This window comes from Megascapheus bottae, chromosome 7, assembly GCF_031878675.1.
Source record: "Megascapheus bottae isolate mThoBot1 chromosome 7, mThoBot2.hap1, whole genome shotgun sequence".
Lineage (NCBI taxonomy): Eukaryota > Metazoa > Chordata > Mammalia > Rodentia > Geomyidae > Megascapheus > Megascapheus bottae.
In genome coordinates, this window is record NC_143515.1 from 73,684,483 (window position 1) to 73,697,199 (window position 12,717).

General features: G+C 40.8%; 1 protein-coding gene across 1 annotated transcript in view; it reads right to left on the reverse strand.

Annotated features, from left to right (window-relative positions):
* Vsnl1 (visinin like 1) overlaps positions 1-10,005 on the reverse strand; it is an 89,410-nt gene extending 79,405 nt beyond the window's left edge. The window contains exon 1 of the mRNA XM_090337425.1: positions 9,670-10,005. The gene's annotated coding sequence lies outside the window, so the exon portion shown is untranslated. The remainder of the gene's footprint in view (positions 1-9,669) is intronic.
* Positions 10,006-12,717: the final 2,712 nt, after the last annotated feature.

Consider the following 12,717-nt stretch of genomic DNA (forward strand, 5'->3'; position numbering starts at 1 on the left):
TAGGGATGCTCAGGTGAATAATCCCTCTAGCTTTTCAACAATATAAAATTTTTCTTTCTAGATTATTTGACTTCAAACAATAAATTTTCAATGTAACCAAGACAGCCTGGTTGATATGATAGAGTGATCATGCATTCTTAGGACTTGGAGCCAGGGTATCAAAAGGACAGGAGTTTTATTCATTTATTTGTTTATTTATTTATTTTTTTTTAGCAGATATAGCCTTTCTATAATGAGTCAGCACAAACTCATTAACATGATTCTTGAGTTACCTACTCATTTTAAAGGTTGAATGATAAGAAATTCCTTATCAGCATATGGTAGGTACTAGCCAATCTATGGAGTATGTTCACAAATTCCTCCATCCCCCAGTAATTTGATACAGTGGATGTATCTTATTTTTTTTTATCACATGAGAAAATCAAAACTCAAAGCCGAGCACCATGATGCTTAGAACAAGTGGTAATGACAGAAAGTCATGCCTAAAGAGTCATCTGCTTGTGCACAGATTTCATGGAGTTCAAATTTTGTCTTTTACAACTGGCTCTCCAGTTCAGTTCTTCAGAACTACAGTGAGATATATGTGCTTCCTAGAATGTTTTACACATAGTATGTTCTAACAAAAGTTCCTTTGCAAACCATTTTGGAAATGTAATGTAAAGAGAAGTGAAGCTCAAGTCTGTAGCCCTAGCTATTTGGGAAGCAGAAATAAGGAGAGTTCAATGCAAAACCAGCCTGCGCATACAAGCTTGTGAGACTACACCTCAACCAATGGCTCCTATCCCAGCTAGGAGGGAAGCACAGACGTCTAGGTGCTGTGGCATGCAGTTGTTAATGAAGTACAAGAATGAAGGAAACAGATCAGTCTTGCTTGGGCAAAAAGCTACACCCTACCTTGAAAAATAACTAGTTCAAAACAGGAGCCATGCAGTGAGTCAAGTGGAAAGTACCTGCTTCATTAGCATAAGTCCTGGAGTTCAATCCCTTTTACTGTCAACATGTATTAAAGCACACTTCTACAAACATAAAGCATAGGAAGGCTCTTGTGGGTTAATCCTGGTTTGAACTATTTTCTCTAACATGTTTTGTGTGTACCATTGTGGCCTCTCTTTCTGCCATTTATTAAATGTTATTTTATAGACATATGCTTGATGGACAAAAAGTATGAAAGTGATACTGCCAGACCTTGAACAAGAGGCGAAGTAGGAGCTAGGTGTGGGGGTGAAATCGGGTAAATCCTGTATTCAGGTGGCAGAGATAAGGAGGATTGAGTTGCTGAAGCCAGCCTGGCTTTAGTGAGACCTTGTTCCAAAAAATGAACTAACAAACAAAAGGGCTAAGAACATGGCCCAAATAATGGAGCACTTTTTATTTTTAACAGACTTTAGGCCTTGGGTTCTATAAAAAGTGAGGTATAGTATTTCCTGAAATATTTTACAGATGAGAAAGTTATCTTGAAGGAAAATATAAAGGGAAAAATGAATAAAGATCAGAGGATATTTAAGAGTAGATAGATGTCAGTTGATATTATTTATGATTGGCACCATAGAGCCACTAGGGTGGGAGAGGATTGATTGTTCATCAAATGAACACAGTCACTAAAACATTTGGAAACTTTAGTAAAAGCCATGTCTGGAATCAATGGAAGGGCTTTCCAAATATATCTATCTAGGAAGATGGCTCTTAGGTAGGATGTTGAGCTGCTTAGCATCAATTTTCCAGACCTAGCATGCTACCTGAGATAGCTGTTTGCATATGGTTTAATTACCATCCCATTAAGACAAATATATTTGGGAAAATAAAAGAGGACACCTCCAATGTAAGGGGAGGAGGAGTAGGGCAATGCAGACTGAGAAGGTAGAAAGGGGAGAAGGGAGATGGGTGGCTGAGGAGGAGGTGGACTGCTGGGGAAATGAATTGTTTACTGATTGCTAAGTTCTTTTTGATAATTTATATGAATTGCCATGTTAGTTCTTCTACATACTTGTAAGATAAATACATTAGTCCCATTTTCACAAGTGAAAAAATGATCTAGAAAGATTGGAATCAAAAGTCCTACCCAGTTCTGTGACTCACTCAGACCTTCTTAAGGAAGCATCAGAATTGAATTTCAATGAGCGAAAAGTATATTTTAAAATTTGTTTTTACAGTTTAAAATATGCTTGAGTAGCCATAATAAATGGAGAAAAAAGTAGAAGGAGATAGGCAAAATGGTTAAGGGGAAATTAAAAAGATCTTAGCTGGGGCCGGGAGTTTGGCCTAGTGGTTAAAGTGCTTGCCTAGCATGCATGAAGACAAGACCCGGGTTCGATTCCTCGGTACCACATACATAGAGAAAAGCCGGAAGTGGTGCTGAGGCTCAAGTGGTAGACCTCTAGCCTTGAGAAAGTCCAAGGACAGTGCTCAGGCCCTGAGCTCAAGCCCACGACTGGCAAAAAAAAAGAAATAAAAAAATAAAAATAAAAAAAAATAAAAAGATCTTAGAAAACTTAGAAACAGTGGGGGTCCTTTTGGACCTGAATGTGTAAATGTTAGTGTGCGTGTGTGTGTATGAGTGTGTAAGGACTAGAACAAATTTTTAATTCAAGAGGAAAGACTTGGTAAGAGGTATATTTTCTTTATAATAAAAGCCCTTAGGGAAAAAAAATGAATGAGTAGGTCATATAAGACTCCTCCCAGAGGCACACATTGAAAGGTTAGTCACAAAAATGAGTTGAAATAATAGGGAATGTGTGGGGAGTGTATCTGTAATTCTTTTTAAAGAAGATACTAAAGGAAAAACATACGGCAGTATAATAGTTAACCTTCAGAAAAAGGCAGGGCTCTTGAACTGCTTCTATTAAGTTCAAGTGATTACCTGTAGAAGCATGGGATGAGGTCAAAGATCATGATAGTTAGCTAGCTAGAACATGGATCCATAGGTAAAGTTCAAATGTGTTGCATAAGAACATATACATTGAGTTTCATAGTTTGTTATTTCCAGTTACATGTGGGTGTAGCATGAAGGGCCATAATGATAGAGTAAAAGGAATGCTTTAAAGAAGCAGGGAGTTTGGCAAATAAGTGCAGGCCTTTATCCCTTTTAAGAAGACTTTCTTATATGTATTTACACTACATTAAAAAATTTTCACCTAGCTTACTCACTTGGATTTGTCTATCTTCATCATTTGGCCCAATTGGGGGTTATAGCCACTTTTCACTTAATGTCGTCCTATAGTGACTACAGTCTTGGCACATTTACTTAATAAGTATTTATCAAGTAGATTAAGCACTGGTTGTCACAGCTCCAGTCCTGATTTGCAAGTTATCTTATGAATAGAATTACTGTAACTTAATGACCAAAATGGCCGAGATGTTGATTCCTGATAATCTTTAAAAAATTTATCCCATACTGTATATTATTAATAATGATGCAGTAGAGTCTTTGCATATGCAATCTATTTTCTGCTCAAGAATGCTGTGAATTATCATAGAAAATTAATGGTGAGTTTAGAAAATGGATGAAGCTCCTATTGCAGGCTCTATACTACTTGAGGATCACAGAACTAATAAGCCTATGACATACAAACCCTCAGCCTAATTTTAATTATGTTCTAAACTCTAAGTGCCAGTGATTGTACATAGAGATTCCCTTCTTGAATACTTGTTTGTTAAATACGTCATTTGAAATATGATGTAAAAATCAATGTTAATAAAATATTTAATAAAAAAGCAATAGGAAGTAAAAAAAGAAAATTTGCATTTATCTTTCCTACCATAATTTTCCTCGAACTAATGGAAGTCTCAGTAAGGACTTTTCCAGTTTAACAAATTAAAACTGATGGAAGATTCAATACATGGTTTTTATGTTACTACAAGGAAAGAATCTCTTTATAATCACTTAAAGAAAAATGAATTGTTTTATATGTTGTAATTAAGTTGATTCACTTTCCTTATTTTCATAAAGCTTCCCATATGAGCAGGAAAGCAAACATCAAACATGTTGTACAAAAAAAAACCTGCAGAAGCATTGGAAGTTTTGGAATAAACGAGAGTGATGGTTTTCCATGAAATCATCATATCCTGTGCCAAGCATTCACCAAACAGAAGCTGCTAATTGAAAATCAGACTGGCCCAGCATTTCTTGCTACCTTAAACACAAAATACTATATTATTAAGCATTTTGTTTATATTGATATGCCTGATGGGCCTCTTTGTGGACACTTTATCCACAATTTAAAAATAAGGAAGAAACATATATCACATTAACACAAACCAGAGCAAAATATGAGACATGGCAAATCCTGTAGTACAATAGTTTTAGGGAACAGTCAACTTCAAAACACACCCTAAAATACAAACTCATAGAAATAGCAGGTTCTGATCATTTGCATTGGAAAAAGCTCACCCAGACTTCAAAACAGATTTTAACATGCTAATGCTCTGCAAAAAAATCTACTTATACAAAGCTCTTCAAAAGTTAACTCTTTCAGAGTCTCAGAAAAATAGCAATCATCAAAGAAAGGAAGTAAAAGTACTTAAAGTGAAAGATCTCTGTTTTCAGAAAAGGACTTCTTTGAGCAAGAATTAAGAAAAATAGACCTCATTCTATGGATCTATAATACTTGCAGTAAATTTACTGATCAAGGAATACTTTGGGTTTTATTAGCTATCTTTAATAATAATAAAATCCTTTAGATCAAAATTATCTACCACTCTATAAAAAGACCAGCAAGTATTGTATTAGGTATACTTAGACTAAAGGGCAGGTGGTGAAAGACAATACCCTCATCTTAATTATAATTTAGAACAAAGGGAAATAAATGCTTACCCTGAAATAATTAAATAAATGATTGGAAATAACCACGCATTATTTTAAACCAAAATAAACAGTTGATCGTCACACAGAAGGTCATCTTTGTTAGGCCTTCAGTGAAGCAAGGAAAAGGAGAAATCCAGTGATAGCTTTAAGTTACCTGATCGTGTATAGAACATCTCTTCGATGTACTAAGAGGCACCTTGTTATTAAAGTGTCAATCTCTTGTTGAAGATTCTTCAGTACCTTGCTATTTCAATGCTGCTTCATTCATTAAGTAGTTTATGAAACATTCCTAAACTCTTTCTCTCACCAGAGTTCTCAATGAGTCCAACCAGGAACATCTCAAACTATTTTGATTCACTTAAGACAGCATATATGTAACATTAGGAAAGAATTCAGTGTCCCTTCACAGTGTGAACAAGTTACAAATATTCCCTAGCTTGAAGGATCATGATCTAAATAAGTACAATACAGAGCATTGACAGTCTAGATTTATATTTTTGTCTTTTTCATTTACAAATTATTGCAGATAAGTAGAAACAATTCATCTTTTTTTACTTATTAAAAAATAAAAGAGGTCTTAGGAACCAAAATTTGGTGCAAATCCAAACAAAAGTAATAAATCTGATAGTGTTTTCTTTCATATCTGTATTTATCATTTTACAGGCTACTGATTTGAGTAGGAGAAAATGAATTGGATTCAAAAAGGAATGTATATAATGTGCTTATATATTTACTAAAAATAAATTATAAAATGATCTTTAGCATTTTATGTTAATACCACAGACATTTAAAGCAATATTTATTATGAGCATGGTTTTAGTAGGAATGATTTGATTGCTACATTCAAATATTTCATTAACAAATATTGAGCTTCTGCTATAAAAGACATTGTAGAAACATGATAGAGATCATTGGACTACTCACACTTGCAGACTATGATTCATACTGTAGTAGACATGTCCTGAGAGATGGAGAATTTCCTTGGATACTATATCTTTATGTATTAGAGGATGGATTGGGTAACCTATATTGCTAGCATCTCGCCTTATTCTATTAATTATATAATTTAACCAATGAGGGGAGAACTATCACTCATTTATTAATTGACCTCTGTATCACTTGATATTTTAGGGAAATTAGTATGACAAGATAGACACTGTCAATTTCAACTTTAGTAGTTGAATAGGATCCCTTATGTAGTAACATTCTTCATCTAGTCCAAGATAATAACTAATTTAATTAAAGTGCTCAGAAATCACTCAATCCAAAGGAAGAGACTTTAGAATGAAATTAAAATAAATAAGAATTATCAAGTAGGAAGTACATGATTAATATCAAGGCAGTGGGCATGGAATGCCCAGGAAGTGCCTCCACAAGGTTTGGAATGCATACCTCTATGCAACTCAATTAAAAATAGTCTATAATTTGTCTGGGACAACATTCCTGAGTACATTAATGTATAGAGGAATTCCAGTACAGGAAGGATATAATATTCTGAATTATTCTGTTACCCAGTCACAGAATATGATTCCTACATAGCACATCAATGTAAGGTATCTAGTCACTCCAAAACTCTGGATGTCGGTAGAGGCTGCTCAGCATTCAGGATCGCCTGGAGTGAGATAGCAAAACTAAACAATATCCAATTTACCAAGAACTATTTTAAGGAAGAGAAATTATCGAAGTTAGCATTCATCTCAATTTAAGATGGCATTTTATCACATAGTTGGTTAGTGGATATGCTGAGGAGTTCACCACATGCCTTTTCAGCTTCACCAACCTCCAGGACTGTTTAGCTCCTCTATGATATGAGAAAGTACTCCAATTTGGTCTTCCTCTGGCCTGCCTCCCATGCTTCACACCCCTATCCTGAAAACTGCAGGTGAGATTTTCTGGCATTTCCCCAAGGAGGAAATTGCTGGTGATTGCTGTCTTCCCCAGGGCCTGGGGGATTGCATGTTTTGGGGAAGAAACAGGAGGAGCCAGATCTCCTATCATGTAGGCCCCCAGGAAAATTGGTGCAGAAGCAAGAAAAGAAAATGAGGGAGAGGCTGAAAAGGAGGAACGAAAAAGGAGGAAGGGAGACAATTAGCAAGGCCATACTGTCTGCTTAACAAAACTGCGCAAGAGGAAAAAAGCAGGCATGGCTGAAGGAAGAGCTGTGTTGGTATGGTCAAAGCTCTAGAGGGATTCAAAAGCCTCAGGACCTCCTCTACAGAGCTACTTCCAATTGACTTGAGCAAGCATTCTTCCTGTAGTTGTCTGTCCTCCTTCCTCTCCCCTTCTTTGCAAGTGTTTTCATCTGGAAGATTTCCATGAAGAATGGAGATAGGCATCTCTGATTTGGATTCTGCCTTCGAGGAGTCAGAGTTGCTGGCAGAGCCCACTGTGCATTTATGCTGCAGCTTCCTCATCCCACCAGGCCTCCATCCCTGCAGCTGCAGTGGTTTTGGAGAAGGCCAGCATGGAAGAAAGTGGGAATAAACACCTGCAGTGCCTCTGAAAGCTGGATTCAAGCAGGGCTGAATGGAATTGGGCCCCAGGCTGTTCTCATGCAGCTCACTGGTTTGCCAGTGTTCCTCATATTCCATAGAAAGCCCCCAAATGGACTGAAATGCAGAAAAATCCAGAAGGTGGACCAAAAAATCCAACCAAGTGGGTATATTTAGAGTTGAGGGTGAAAGAAAGAGGTAGGCATTCCAAGATTTATGAAAAGAGGGGAAAAGGAGAGGTGTCCGAAGACCCCTGGAAACTCTCACAAATGTGCTGCAGAGCAGACATTTATTTAAGGACTGCAGCACTGTCATGGAGGATGCAGAAACTGCAGAGATAGGAGTTCTTCCCATTCAATATTCTGTTTCAATGGTTTATTCCATAGACCAGAAGTTGAATTCACTTTTCTTTACTTCCATGGTTCTGAACCTCAGTTTTCTCATCTGTATAACAGAGGGTTTGGACTGGATTCCTTAAATAAGATCTCTGTTTTATCTACCTACTGTGACTCACTCGATAAGCTAGGAAATCTGAGACCAAATGAGCCTTAATACTTGGTGTTGTCCCTTCCTCTTCTTTTCCCCTGCCACCCATTTATGAATATAGAACACCACCACACCTACTCAGTGATATAAGAAACATCAGTTGTGAAAAATGATTGGACTTTCTATTCTGAAGGAAGACAAGGTGCTGAGAAAGCAGTATGCTTTATACTCTGCACTTCCAAGGAAAGGCTGTTCTCAAATTTTAAATTTCATATGTCATCGTGTAAATGAATTATAAATTCCTTGTGAGGTTGGAAATTGTTGGACTGCTGGAGAAGCCTAAAGAAGCTGATGGTGACACTTCCTACCTTATTTTGGAGAAATTTTATTTTATTTTCTACCCTAGAGATTGGATCCAATCTTCCATGCAACCCAGCACATATTGGCCAGGCTCTGGCAGCCAAATGCAATTCTGCCCACCTGCTCCAGTGCAGCACTTTATGGAGTTATTGAATAACCCAGAGTGCACTCATGAGGAAGCTATATAATGATGCACCAGCGTCCCCAGTACATACCACACGAACCACACACGCACACACACATAGAAGCAGTTTAAGTCACACTGGGGGTACAATATGTTTTCATAGGAGTGTCATTGTACATTTGCATCAAACCTCAAATCCCTTTATTTTTGAAAGATTATCATGCAGAAATGAAACTCTTTCTCTGTCTTCAAAGGGGAAGTCACCTAGAGACAATATATATTTTGTGTTTTAAAATCCATCAGTGTTTCCATTCCATTTCAGTCCCTCAAAAGCGGATAAAGGCGGATAGGAGGGCAACTCCACCAAAATGGGGCTCCCTTTCCCTCACACCCCCTCCCCCCCATCTCCCAAGGCACGGCTCTGTGCCCTGCTACCTCTTTGAGCCTAAGGAACACTCCACCTCAGTGCCCCCTCTCTGCACATTGTCTTACAGCAATCTGATTTCCATATGGGATTTGACCTTGTAAACCTCCTTCTATCACTTTCTGGACAAGAAACAACCCATTTTAACTCAGAACGACCTTTTCTCCTTTAAGGAAACACGACCCAAACATAACGTGTTTGGGTATGTTTTTCTCAATGCTGCATTCCATTCCGGAATATAAAGGCAGGTAACTAGTTTGGGTCTGAAGGTTCCCTCTAGGCAGCGACTAGTCCATCTCAGCTCTATCCAAAAATCCACAGTGAGGTAGAATAGCTTTCCTTTTCCATTCAACATAGTGATGAAAACAAATCCAAAACAAAACAAAACAAAACAAGAAACCCCGATCCTTTCTAAGGGCTAAGCGAGAAAGGTGTTCATTTTACACCTATCTCCTTGGATTTTTTTTTTTTTACACTAACATCTCGCTGAACAAGCAAGCCTGATATCCACACCAGTCAGTCACTCAATTTTACTTAGCGAACACCTTTTGTTGCTCTTCCAATAGTGATTTAAAAGAAAATGGTGCAACAGCCCCACGGATGACAGGTTGGCACTTGATTTGCCACCACTCAATAGTTCTATCGGCAGCTGGAAAACTTCATGATCGGTTAATTCGCTACTTAAAGCTCTCTATGGAATTCCACCTATTTATAGACAAACTAAAAAAGCATCTCTGTTTCACCTGTCTTACATCTAGCTTAAGACAGTTCCCCAAACACGCTGCATATATCAACATTCTTCTCTCCCCTCCCCATCCCCAGTATCCCCCAAAGTCCACCCTAGACTAATAGCCAGTGATTGTCCTTGTGCATGTAGACGCATCTATACAAAGCAAGTATGTGACAATAGCCGAAGCATCTCCCTGACAGCTGGCTGTGCTACACATTCAGAAACGCAAAGAAGATTGTATTTTCCACTTACAGTTATAGCGCTGCGCACGGCCACTTAACGAAAATGAGAGAAACTCAACAGTCCTCTTAAATATAGAGATCTGCCTATATTTAATTCTGATAAACGGTTAAACCGTCTGTCTGCGTGGTTCTCTCTCTAGCTCGCTCGCTCTCTCGCTCTTTTTCTCGGAGCTCTGGGCTGCTTAAATCCCTCCTGGACCGCGCTCTGCAAGCCCAGCCGCCGCCGCCGCCACCGCCGCAGCACGCTCGGGTGTATCTCTGCTGCAGATTGGGAATCCCATAGAAAACCTAGGGTCCCTGGAGCTGGATGCGCAGGCGCACGAGCTTCCGCCTCCCAGGCACCCCCTCCCTCTTCCTCTCCTTCCGCCTCCCCTGGTTCTGCAGCCCAGCTTGGAGAACTGGGGAGCTGTGACCGAAAGCCGCCCCGCAATGGCGCATGCTCAGCTGGTGGGGGTGGGGTGTTGTCGGAGTTTCCGCAGCTCGATTCCCAGGCTCCAGATTTTAGCAGACAGGCCACAAGGAAAGTAGATTCGAGAAGGTTGTCTGGGTGGTTTTATAGCTGGCACCTGGATAGGCGTGGGGAAGGGAAGGTTGAGCTCAACCCTGCTTGGCAAGTTACTTAGCCTGGAGGCCGAGGGTGGAGGTCAGAGGTGGGACAGGTAGCTTTTCCTTCTGCCACCTCCTCCCCGCCCTCCATTGGTGATCAAATCAGCCAAGAGAAGGAGAAAACCTGCAGAAATCCGGGAAGGATGTCTGCGTGGCAAGTGCCTTGCGGAGAGAATGGTGTGGCTTTCGTTTTGCCGTGGGCCATTTCATCTGTGGGTCTGGGGCTAGCAGTGAGTGCTATATGTCAGCCACTGAAAGGTTCTGGGCTGAAGTTTCTTCTCATCTATGCATTGGGCAAGCTATATTTATATAAAAAAATTAGGGATACTTCGCAAGTGCCTGCTGCATACACAAAATAAATGTATAGTGAATACATTTTGGATTGGGTAGAGGAAGATGGGGAGGGTAGGAAACGAATAATCTTGCAAATACAGGGTTGAGGGCAGGGCCTAGGTGATCCATAAAGCCCCTTTTGGTGTCACGGAAGGACTATTTTGCCTGTCTGTCCTGTGCCCCTCTGGCCTGCCAAAGTCTAGAAGGTTTGGCAAGGAGTAATGCCCCTGCTCCTTAAGTGATGGTCTCTGTCTTCCCTACCTGGAAAGCCTGGGCATTTCCCAGACGTCTCCAACCTGACCACTTCCATTAGAACCCTCTGCTAAGTCACAGGTGCTGTCTTGTGCTTTGGGGATTAATGCAGTTAACAAAAATCGTTCATAGGTTTTCATTTAAGTAGTGTGTGTGTGTGTGTGTGTGTGTGTGTGTATCTGTCTGTCGTTTGGGGGCATAAATTCAGGGCACGGGCGCCATCATTGAACTTTAGTGTTCAATGCTAGTGCTTTACCACTTGAGATTTTTGTTTCTTAGTTTGTTTCTTTGTAGTTAATTGGAAATAAGAGTCCTACAGACTTCCCTGTCTGAGCTGGCCTCAAACCTTACTCCTCAGATCTCAGCCTCTTGAGTAGCTAGGATTACAAGTGTGACTTAGGTAAGATTCGGAGGTTCCAAGAAGATTCAATTTCTTCCTAAGTTTTACAGTTTGCCCAGCGTCTTCTCACACGTTCCAGAAACCTGGAGTTGACCTTTCTGGATTGTGGACATCAAGAGCGCCTCCTGGGGCAACCGGGCTGGAAAGCCACAACTCACTGCCCACAGGCAGCTGCCCCAGGCTTCAATGGCCGAGCTCGACTTCAAATTCCCTTAAGGTTGCTTAAGTGGGGACGTACGAGAGAATCTGTGCCCAACAAGTCTCTGGCACAGGAAGGTACGGGGCTCAGGCGGTGATGCCCAGTGGCGGCGTTTAATGCTATCCTTTCGGGACCTAGAGCTCAGGGACGCGCGTTCCCAGCTCAGTTGCCCGGGAAAGCTGCACAGAGGGACAGCGAGCTTTGGGGACTCCGGGGACACCACCCGCGGCTGGCCCTGCTCTGCGGGGTTTCTTCTGCAGGGTGTTGGTGACCGTGGAAACCCGGAGTGCGGAGCCGCGCGGACCAGGGCGCGCTGCGGCAGTCAGGCGCATTTGGAGACGCAGTGCGCACAGCGCTGCGGGCGGCCGAAGCCAGGTGGCTCCTCTCCCTTTCCCCTGGCTGCGGGCGGCTGGGGAGAGAGTCAGGTTCCCAAAAGTCACCTTTGCTGGCTTGAGAGACAGCCTCCAAGTCTGGCAAAGGGACTCCCCATCTTTCATCGGTTTCATCCACTACTGCATTTAAAATAGGCCTCATGGGTTTCTCCCCAGAGAACAGCCTTCTATTGCAAATCCCCTCAATCCGGGGTCTGGCTGCCTTTTCTCAGCTCCAAACATAATTAAGTGGCAATATTCAATTTGGATAATTTACTTTACACACACACACACACACACACACACACACACACACACACACACACACCCCAGGATACTTTAAACAGAGTACGTTTGTTTTAAATGTGTGAGCTTTTGCAGAGCTTCGTCTAAGCGGGCAGGCAGGCAGCTGTGTGCCTATGTGTCTGTGTATATACATATGCACGCATGTGAATGTGCACGTGTATGATATACACACATACACACATACCTATCTATAGAGAATACACACATAATCCGTGTACTGTGTCACTTAGTATTCTTGATGTTCTATCTTAATCTCTAATTATGACGTTGATTTGACTTCTTTTAAACTCGAATACGTTTTGCTATTTAATTTATTTGTAATGCTTTTTAGTTAACTTTTCAATGCAGCAGTGTCACCGTGGGGAAAATCTGTAAGAGGAATCAAATGTTAGCATTCAGATTCTAGAACGCGGTCCCCTTCTTCAGGAAGAAAGGAAGAACTTGGGGGAGGGGAATCCTGGGGGCAGTAGAGAGTGAAGGAGGCTCTCTGTTCTTTTTCTCCAGTAGGTGTTTGCAGAAATCTCAGGAAGCCGGGAATTGATACCCACAATTCTGCATGCACAGGGGCGCAGGAACCAGGATACTGCACCA